The 11,309-nt window shown below is 41.1% G+C and overlaps 1 protein-coding gene across 1 annotated transcript in view; it reads right to left on the bottom strand.

Moving 5' to 3' along the window:
• slc44a4 (solute carrier family 44 member 4) overlaps positions 1-11,309 on the bottom strand; it is a 55,064-nt gene that overhangs the window by 31,385 nt on the left and 12,370 nt on the right. The window lies entirely within an intron of this gene.

Here is an 11,309-nt window from a genome sequence, read left to right as displayed (position 1 = left end):
ACATGAAGTGTTATTACAAACACACACTGACCTCAGAACAGCTTCTTTACTCAAGTACAAATACACTACATGATCAAAAGTATGTGGACACGCCTTTAAATACTGACTTCAGTTGTTAAAGCCACATGATGAGTGAGAGAAAAACCACGGATTCAGAATCAGCACAAAGAAAAAAATTCTGATTAAGAACCATGGTCCTTCTGTTCTGTAGTCTGTTCTGTAGACTGTCCTGTTCTGTCTGTAGACTGTTCTGTAGACTGTCCTGTTCTGTCTGTAGACTGTTCTGTTCTGTAGACTGTCCTGTTCTGTCTGTAGACTGTTCTGTAGACTGTCCTGTTCTGTCTGTATACTGTTCTGTTCTGTAGACTGTCCTGTTCTGTCTGTAGACTGTTCTGTTCTGTAGACTGTCCTGTTCTGTCTGTAGACTGTTCTGTTCTGTAGACTGTCCTGTTCTGTCTGTAGACTGTTCTGTTCTGTAGAGTTATGTTCTGTCTGTATACTGTTCTGTTCTATAGACTGTCCTGTTCTGTCTGTAGACTGTTCTGTTCTGTAGACTGTTCTGTTCTGTAGAGTTCTGTTCTGTAGAGTTCTGTTCTGTAGAGTTCTGTCTGTATACTGTTCTGTCTGTAGAGTTCTGTTCTGTCTGTATACTGTTCTGTCTGTAGACTGTTCTGTTCTGTCTGTAGAGTTCTGTTATGTCTGTAGGGTTGTTCTGTTCCTCTTTTCTGTTCTGTTCTGCTGTTCTGTCTGTAGGTTTGTTCTGTTTTATTCTTTCATTCTGTTCTGTAGGGTTCTGTTCTGTGGGGTTCTGTTCAGTAGGGTTCTGTTCTGTTGGGTTCTATTCTGTCTGTAGCGTTCTGTTCTGTTCTGTCTGTAGGGTTCTGTTTTGTCTGTAGGTTTCTGTTGTGTTGTTCTTTTCTGTCTGTAGGGTTCTGTTGTGTTGTTCTTTTCTGTCTGTAGGGTTCTGTTCTGTCTGTAGGGTTCTGTTGTGTTGTTCTTTTCTGTCTGTAGGGTTCTGTTGTGTTGTTCTTTTCTGTCTGTAGGGTTCTGTTCCGTCTGTAGGGTTCTGTTGTGTTGTTCTTTTCTGTCTGTAGGGTTCTGTTGTGTTGTTCTTTTCTGTCTGTAGGGTTCTGTTGTGGTGTTCTTTTCTGTCTGTAGGGTTCTGTTCTGTCTGTAGGGTTGTTCTGTTCCTCTTTTCTGTTCTGTTCTGTTCTGTCTGTAGACTGTTCTGTTCTGTCTGTACTGTAGACTGTTCTGTTCTGTCTGTACTGTAGACTGTTCTGTTCTGTCTGTAGGTTTCTGTTCTGTTCTGTCTGTAGGTTTCTGTTTTGTTCTGTCTGCTCTGTTCGGATGTTCTTTTCTGTCTGTTCTGTGGAACTGGTGCACAGGCCCTCTCGTCCAACATTAACACTTGATCTGACAAATCAGATGCCCAAATTCCCACAGACACAGTATGAAATCTTGTAGGAATCCCTGTTAGAAGAGTGAAGGTTGTTACAGGTGCTAACAGGTGGAAGGCTTTGTAATGGAAGGTCTGGTTTTGGATACTGTCAGGTGTCCGTATACTTTTGTTCACAGTGACGGTAAAACGTGTGGTACTGGGATAGTTTTACAGGTAGGTATGGGTTCAGATCCCACAGACACAGCGCTCCGTGTTTGCACTGATCTACAGTTAAACCAGTTGAGCAGGAACTGAGCTGAGGATGATCAGCTGGTGTTTACACAGAGTCTCAGTGGTGCTTTTGTTAAAGGAGTAATAAATGTGAAGTGGATGAGGAGGACGGAGGTACGAGCGATCACGTCCACATAAACACCAGCAGCCTCTCAGATTTGTGGCTGTTTTCCATCTCATGCAAAGCAGGTGGAAAAAACAGCATGCAAATAAAGTCAAGAGCGGCGTGTGGTCATGTGGTCCAGTGAGGTAGTGAGGTCAAATCTCACAGAGAGAGAGAAAGAGAGTGGACATTATATCATACGAGAGACAAACAGGGGGTGGGGACGGGGGCTGTTGTGGTCTTTTTAAATTTATTTTTATTATTATTATTATTATTTTTTTTTTGTATTTTTATTATTATTTTTATTATTATTATTTGTATTTTTATTATTATTTGTATTTTTATTATTTGTATTGTTATTATTATTATTATTTGTATTTTTATTATTATTATTATTATTTGTATTATTATTATTATTATTATTTGTATTATTATTATTATTATTATTATTATCATCATTATTACTATTATTATTATTATTATTATTATCATTATAATTATTATTATTATTTGTATTTTTATTATTATTTTTTTATTATTATTATTATTATTATTTGTATTTTTATTATTTGTATTATTTTTTATTATTATTATCATTATTATTACTATTATTATTATTTGTATTTTTAACATTATTATTACTATTATTATTATCATTATTATTACTACTATTGATGTAATTTTTTTAATAATGCTTTTTCTTATTATTATTAATGTTTATTATTATTATTTTTTGTTATTGTTATAATTTTATTGTTGTTATTATTACTGTTATTATTACTATTATTATTATATAAATTATTATTATTGATGTTATTATTATTATCGCTGTTGTTGTGTTTGTTAATGTAAATATAAAACCTGCTGTAAAAAACACGGCACCTCTGTACCTACCATAATATCATGTAATAATAATAATAATAATAGAAGTACTTTTTGTTTGTCTGTAGTTAATAATAAATATGAAATAAAAATTATTATAGACAATGTAATAATACACATGGCTGCTCTCAGGTACAGGTGTATGAATTTCTCATGGTGATGGTGGGCGGATGTTGCCTGGCAGCCGTGATGCTTTTGTTGGCATGTGACACACAAACAGAGTTAATGAAGTACTGCACGCACACACACACACACACACACACACACACACACACACACACACACACACACACACAAAAGTAAGAAAGCACATTGTCAGGTGACCATATATCTTTTGCCACACAGTGTGATTGTCTTCATAAATAAACTGTGATTTAAATGATCAGAACACAAACGTCTTTCACCTTTTTGTTATTTTATTGTATTATTGAGGGTTTTCTAATAATCTGGGACAGATTTACACAGACAAACGTAACGACAAAACGTGCCAGTCAAAGAGCCCATTCTAACTCTAGTGCACCATCCAAACCACCTACAATGTGCAGGCCGGCACCAGAACTGGACCTCGGAGCAACAGAAGAAGGTCGACTGATGAGACTCATCCTGTTCTCTCTGAGATCATGTGAACGGGGAGAAGAGGTGCACCAGGATGCACTTGAGGACGTACAAAAGTTTAAGGACCTGCTGGTAATGTCCTGGTACCACATCCAACAGCCTAGTGGTTAAGGTACTGACTAGTAATGGAAAGGTCGCTGGTTCAAGCCCCACCACAGCCAGGTTGCCACTGTTGACCCTTGAGCACTGACAAGTGCACCTTCCAATGGGTAGGCTGTTTGGCCACCCCCTTTGTATTAAACACAGCCAATCACGTCTGTGTAGATGCTCAACCGGCCGATAGCACTACTGACTCGAACCCTAAGTCTTAGTGGTTATAGGCTAGCATACTTTAAAATGCTGCGTCACCCAAGCATCCAGATTGGATTTAGTTTTTTAATATTGGTCATAAATGCATTGAATAAACGTTTTATCATTTCAAGCCAATGAAATAATTCCGTTCTGCCAACAAAACCCAAACCAGATTGTATCATGAAGCGTCCTGAGGTCGTTTTCTCTGCCCCAGTGTGGACGAATCTCTCCCAGTTCATGTATAAAAGGTAAACTAACTGGTTTTGGGTGCAGGATCGGATTTCGCTTTCCTCATAAGCCTAGCAAACCTAGGAGAGCGCAAACAATTGACAGCACATGGAGAGCCAGCAAGAGAGAGAGTGTAGAGAGAATGTAGGTGAACAGTATTAAAAGAGGAAGTGGACACCACCATCATTTGAATAAGATTTGAATAGTTGAATCATAAACGGCAGCAGCCTGGTGGTAAAACTCTCAGACTGGAACCCTGGGTCTTAGAGGTTGTAGGCTTGTGTACTTTATACTGCTGCACCACCCGAGCGGCCGGACTGGATTTGATCTTTTGATATTATTTAGAAATAATTGATATGTACAAGATTTTACCATTTTTACCATTCACAAATTAAGTGGTTAAGGTGCTGGACTAGTAATCAGAAGGTTGTGGGTTCAAACTCCACCACTGCCAGGTTGCCACTGTTGGGTCCCTGAGCAAGGCCCTTAACCCTCAATTGCCTAGACTATACGCTGTCACTGCTATGCAGATACCATAAATAATTGTTATTTTATTCCGGGAGTTTTTGTTCTTGTCTTCCTGGCGCTAGTGCTGCTCATTGGAGGTTTTTGCTGGATTTTCCCCCATTTACGTCCCAGTTTAGTCATTTCCAATTCCCATTTATTAATCCGCTGCCAACCCACAGTCTGATCAAGGAGAGGCTGAACGCCACACTACCCCTCTGACGTGCTTCTTATGAGCATTAAGGCCTGGTTGGAAATCAATGTCTAAATTCATTTCAAATAAGGGTGGCCAATTCCATAACCCCAAACAAAAGAACATCAGAGCCCAAAAAAGAGAACATCAGAGCCCAAACAGAAGAACATCAGAGCCCAAAAAAGAGAACATCAGACCCAAACAGAAGAACATCAGACCCCAAAAAAGAGAACATCAGACCCCAAACAGAAGAACATCAGAGCCCAAAAAGGAGAACATCAGAGCCCAAAAAGGAGAACATCAGAGCCCAAACAGAAGAACATCAGAGCCCAAAAAAGGAGAACATCAGAGCCCAAAAAAGGAGAACATCAGAGCCCAAAAAGGAGAACATCAGAGCCCAAAAAGGAGAACATCAGAGCCCAAAAAAGAGAACATCAGAGCCCAAAAAGAAGAACATCAGAGCCCAAAAAGATCAGAGCCCAAAAAAGAGAACATCAGAGCCCAAAAAGGAGAACATCAGAGCCCAAACAGAAGAACATCAGAGCCCAAAAAGGAGAACATCAGAGCCCAAAAAGGAGAACATCAGAGCCCAAACAGAAGAACATCAGAGCCCAAAAAGGAGAACATCAGAGCCCAAAAAGGAGAACATCAGAGCCCAAAAAAGAGAACATCAAAGCCCAAAAAGGAGAACATCAGAGCCCAAAAAGGAGAACATCAGAGCCCAAAAAGAAGAACATCAGAGCCCAAAAAGAAGAACATCAGAGCCCAAAAAGAAGAACATCAGAGCCCAAAAAGAAGAACATCAGAGCCCAAAAAGGAGAACATCAGAGCCCAAAAAAGAGAACATCAGAGCCCAAAAAAAAAGAGAACATCAGAGCCCAAACAGAAGAACATCAGAGCCCAAAAAGGAGAACATCAGAGCCCAAAAAGGAGAACATCAGAGCCCAAAAAAGAGAACATCAGAGCCCAAAAAAGAGAACATCAAAGCCCAAAAAGAACATCAGAGCCCAAAAAGGAGAACATCAGAGCCCAAAAAGAAGAACATCAGAGCCCAAAAAGAAGAACATCAGAGCCCAAAAAGGAGAACATCAGAGCCCAAAAAGGAGAACATCAGAGCCCAAAAAAAGAGAACATCAGAGCCCAAAAAGGAGAACATCAGAGCCCAAAAAGGAGAACATCAGAGCCCAAAAAGAAGAACATCAGAGCCCAAAAAGAAGAACATCAGAGCCCAAAAAAGAGAACATGAGAGCCCAAAAAGGAGAACATCAGAGCCAAAAAGAAGAACATCAGAGCCCAAAAAGAAGAACATCAGAGCCCAAAAAGAAGAACATCAGAGCCCAAAAAGGAGAACATCAGAGCCCAAAAAAAACATCAGAGCCCAAAAAAAAAGACATCAGAGACCAAAAAGGAGAACATCAGAGCCCAAAAAGGAGAACATCAGACCCCAAAAAGGAGAACATCAGACCCCAAAAAGGAGAACATTAGACCCCAAAAAGGAGAACATCAGACCCCAAAAATGAAAACAATAGACCCCAAAGAGGAGAACATCAGACCCCCAAAAGGAGAACATCAGAGCCCAAAAAGGAGAACATCAGAGCCCAAAAATGAAAACATTAGACCCCAAAGAGGAGAACATCAGACCCCCAAAAGGAGAACATCAGAGCCCAAAGAGGAGAACATCAGACCCCCAAAAGGGAGGACATCAGACCCCAAAAAGTAAGGAGTGTGTCTACAGCACACAGAATTAAAACCTTAATTGATTTAATTGTGATATTAATTAAATCATCACATTACTGAATGTAATGATCATTATAGGCATCCGGTAGCTTCCAAAGAAGGACAGATACCGGTCTGTCCGGGCATTGCGTCAGACTGTGGACAGGCAGATAAAAAACCGGTCTGTCCGCTTTAAAACTGGATGTATGGACACCTTAGTCTTACAGGTACTCAATAGGATTGAGTCACCAAAGTTTCCGCACACCAAACTCATAAATTCACCTCTTTATTGACGTGCTTTGCTTTGGTAGGACCATCATTCCTTCATTCCTCTTATATTATTGATAGTTTACAGCAGTTAGCAATAAACGTAGCTGAAACAGCTAAACTCATGAATTCAATGGGTGTCCACATACTTTTGGGTTCAGCACGGGAGTCTGGGTTCAACATCAAGATGAGCTAGTGTGATAACATCAGTGCACTTTTACTGCACATCTTTGTTCTGCCTCAGGGAGGAACCGGTTCTACAGGCTGATGAGGTCACATGACGCTGAACAAACTGACGACGCGAGAATAACGACCGAGAGAGGCCGACGACGACGACACACAGTCGACTGAATGATGGAACTTTCCAAAGAACCTAAACTTTCCTTCATAAGTGTGAAGGTTCTACAAGTCTGATGGGTCAGCGCCATCGAGCCGTGCCGCATGGCCTCCCAGTTCCTCATTATAATCCTCATTAAGTTTGACTACAACTGCTGCTGTCTAATTTGGCTAATAAGGCTAATTTGACTGCACTCATCAGCCTGAGCCACAGGCAGTACAGGGGAAAGTCTGGGAGACTCGGTACGTTTCTTAAAACAACCAATAAACCAACTCCTTTAATCACCTCCACGAGTCAATCCAAGTACTTCTGATCAGCACCACGCCTTACTTAACTTCTTTTAGAATAAGAACAAACTGTACAGCGCCCCTGGAGCTGAGAGGGTTAAGGGCCTTGCCCAAGGGCCCAACAGTGGCTGCATGGCAGAGCTTGGATTCAAACTCTCAACCTTTTAGTTAATAGTCCAAAGCTCAACCCACTAGGCCACCACTGTCCCCAAAGTGGCTATGGAGTACCACAACCCTCCTGCTCTTCGTTTACCCAAGTACCCCTCGTCCCTCTAAGTCTGCCTCCGCCCTCAAACCAGCCATGATCACACCTATTCTGAAGAAACCTGACCTTAATGCAAAGTCTCGTGAATTGTAGGCCACTTCCTAATCTCCACTCCATAGTCCAAGTCAGGTCAAGTCAAATTTATTTGAATAGCGCTTTTTACAATGGACATCGTCTCAAAGCAACTTTACAGAATCCAGGACCAACATTTCAAATAAGGGTGGCCAGTTCCATAACCCCAAAAAGAACATCGGAGCCCAAAAATGAGAACATGAGACCCCAAAAATAAGAACATTAGACCTCAAAAAGGAGGACACCAGACCTCAAAAAGGAGAACATCAGACCTCAAAAAATGAGAACATCAGACCCCCAAAAGGAGAACATCAGACCTCAAAAATGAGAACATTAGACCTCAAAAAGGAGGAACATCAAACTTCAAAAAGGAGAACATCAGACCACAAAAAGGAGAACATCAGACCCCAAAAAGGAGAACATCAGACCTCAAAAAGGAGAACATCAGACCCCAAAAAGGAGGAACATCAAGCTTAAAAAAGGAGAGCATCAGACCTTAAAAAGGAGGAACATCAAACTTCAAAAAGGAGAACATCAGACCCCAAAAAGGAGATCAGACCACAAAAAGGAGAACATCAGACCACAAAAAGGAGGAACATCAGACCACAAAAAGGAGAACATCAGACCCCAAAAAATGAGAACATCAAACTTCAAAAAGGAGAACATCAGATCCCAAAAAGGAGATCAGACCACAAAAAAGAGAACATCAGACCACAAAAAGGAGGCACATCAGACCACAAAAAGGAGATCAGACCACAAAAAAGAGATCAGACCCCAAAAAATGAGAACATCAAACTTCAAAAAGGAGAACATCAGACCCCAAAAAGGAGATCAGACCACAAAAAAGAGAACATCAGACCTCAAAAAGGAGATCAGACCACAAAAATGAGAACATCAAACTTCAAAAAGGAGCGCATCAGACCTCAAAAAAGAGAACATCAGACCCCAAAAAGGAGAACATCAGACCACAAAAAAAAGAACATCAGAGCCCAAAAAGGAGAACATCAGACCACAAAAAGGAGAACATCAGACCACAAAAAGGAGAACATCAGACCACAAAAAAAGAGAACATCAGACCACAAAAAAGAGAACATCAGAGCCCAAAAAGGAGAACATCAGACCTCAAAAAAGAGAACATCAGACCTCAAAAAAGAGAACATCAGACCACAAAAAAGAGAACATCAGAGCCCAAAAAGGAGAACATCAGACCTCAAAAAGAAGAACATCAGACCACAAAAAGAACATCAGACCACAAAAAGGAGAACATCAGACCACAAAAAGAAGAACATCAGACCACACAAAGGAGAACAAAGGAGAACATCAGACCTCAAAATGGAGGGCATTAGACCACAAAAAGGAGAACATCAGACCACAAAAAGGAGGCTACATGGCAGAGCTTGGATTCAAACTCTCAACCTTTTAGTTAATAGTCCAAAGCTCAACCCACTAGGCCACCACTGTCCCCAAAGTGGCTATGGAGTACCACAACCCTCCTTCTCTTCGTTTACCCAAGTACCCCTCGTCCCTCTAAGTCTGCCTCCGCCCTCAAACCAGCCATGATCACACCTATTCTGAAGAAACCTGACCTTAATGCAAAGTCTCGTGAATTGTAGGCAACTTCCTAATCTCCACTCCATAGTCCAAGTCAGGTCAAGTCAAATTTATTTGAATAGCGCTTTTTACAATGGACATCGTCTCAAAGTCAAGTCAAGTCAACTTTATTTATATAGCGCTTTTTACAATAGACATTGTCTCAAAGCAACTTTGTCTCAAGACCAACAGACCAAAAACCCAAGTAACAGGAAAGGTAGTAGCGGCACAACTTCAGCTTTACTCAGTCAGGCATCCATTGTCAGCATAGCTCTGAATCTGCACTATTAAGAGATGCAAATGATCCACCGCGTGCCGCAGACGATGGCGCCATCAACGTTCTTCTTCTGCTCGACCTCAGTGCAGCTTTTGATTCTGACAGCAAATTATGAAACACTAATGGACCAGCCTTAGCTTGGTTTAGCTCATATCTTGCAATGTTTGTTACAGATCTCCAGGCCACCCAAGGAGGACGGAGGTCCCTGTTGAGTCTGGTTCCTCTCAAGGTTTCTTCTGTAATTTTAAGGTTTTGTTTTTTTTGCCACTTTCACACCTGGTCTGTCGGTCCTGGTTGCTTTGAGACAATGTCCATTGTAAAAAGCGCTATACAAATAAATTTGACTTGACTGGTCTGTTACAGTTGGTAAACACAAGGTGTTCCTCAAGGATCTGCTCTTGGTCCCCTTCTTTTCTTTATGTACTTGCTTCCACCAGGCCAAATTATCCGGAGCCGTAATCCTAGCCTTCATTGCTATGCTGATCACATTCAGATGTCAGACAGTTGAGCTCATTGAACAAGAGACTGAATCTGGACGTCCCAACAAGACCAGTCCAAACATAAACACACATGGCCAAAACAATCTAGTGGATTGACAAACAATGAATTAAGCATGAAATCACCTGGAAGTACCAGTGTTACCACAGACACTGTGTGTACATTTGACCTGGACCAAATCGACTGTGTCTGTGTTGCTAGCATGACTCAAGAGTAAACAAAAGCAGCTAATTATCCCTCTGACAATTCGTCCCTGTTGGATGGGAGCAATAAGTTCAACAGTGATGCCGTGTTAGGGTTCCCAAGACCAAAACCAACAGAAGAGTGGTGACTCACGATGAAAACATGAAAAATCAGTACTGACCCTATATCTTCTAGTATCTGTGGTTGTAGTATGAGGGTCTGGAAATGCTGGGGCTCTAGACCCTGGACATGATGACTTGGACTGCTAACATATGCAACTGTGACTAGTTGAGGTTGAGAATACTCTTGAGGTTCATTGAAAGATGTTATGTGTCCAGACTTTGTGTGGGAAACACTGTATAGTTACTGTCCTTTTAACTATGTGCAAGGTAAAGGCATGGCCAGCAGTGACTAGAAAAGTGTTCCAGGATGACCTGAAAGCAGCAGGAACAGCAGTTCAAGAGGCTATATTGAACTTTATTTTTATCCTCATGGAAGCATAACACCTTCCAAAATGAACCTCAAGAGTATTCTAGATTCTAGAGCAGCAGCATTTCCAGACCCTCAGTATAGACACATTGTGTCCAAAACCCAAAATCTAGAAGAGCTGGTGCCCCTACAGACTCTGGCCCCCTGGAGAGATTCCAGAAACCAAAACGAATTTTATATCTAGAGCCTCAACAAATCCCAAACACATTACAGGAAACTTTTTAGCGCTTAAATGGTGCAGCGGTAAAGTAGAAGAGTTGCAGGATGACCTGATAGCAGCAGGAACAACAGTTCAAGAGACTTTATTGTCATTTTAACTATGAACATATGAAAAAAGTAGCCACAAAGTCACTAGAGAAGAGTTGCAGGATGACCTGAAAGCAGCAGGAACAACAGTTCAAGAAGCTTAATTGAACTCTTTTTATTAAACACTATATTAATGTGCACTGATTTAAAATGGGATGTCCATGGGATGTAGTCAGGTGTCCACATACTTTTCACCATACCGTGTATCCCACACAAAGTCTGGAAGCACAACACCTTCCAAATAAACCTCAAGGCAATTCCCAACATCAACTAGGTCACAACTGCAGAGTCTAGAAGTCCAGAGCCCCAGCATTTCCAGACCCTCAGTCTAGACAAACATTGTGTCCAAATCCCAGGATCTAGAAGAGCTGGTGTCTCCAGAGACTCCAGAGAGAATCCAGAGACCAAACAAACTTTGCATCTAGAGCCTCAACAAATCACAAACACCAAGCTTGATTGGCACAGCGGTAAATTACTCTAGCCTTCAACTGCTAGGATCAAGGGCTCATTTCTCCAGTGGCATTATTGACCAGT

This window comes from Trichomycterus rosablanca, chromosome 1, assembly GCF_030014385.1.
Source record: "Trichomycterus rosablanca isolate fTriRos1 chromosome 1, fTriRos1.hap1, whole genome shotgun sequence".
Lineage (NCBI taxonomy): Eukaryota > Metazoa > Chordata > Actinopteri > Siluriformes > Trichomycteridae > Trichomycterus > Trichomycterus rosablanca.
Note: the sequence above shows the minus strand (reverse complement) of the source record. Positions and strands in the feature narration are given on the sequence as shown.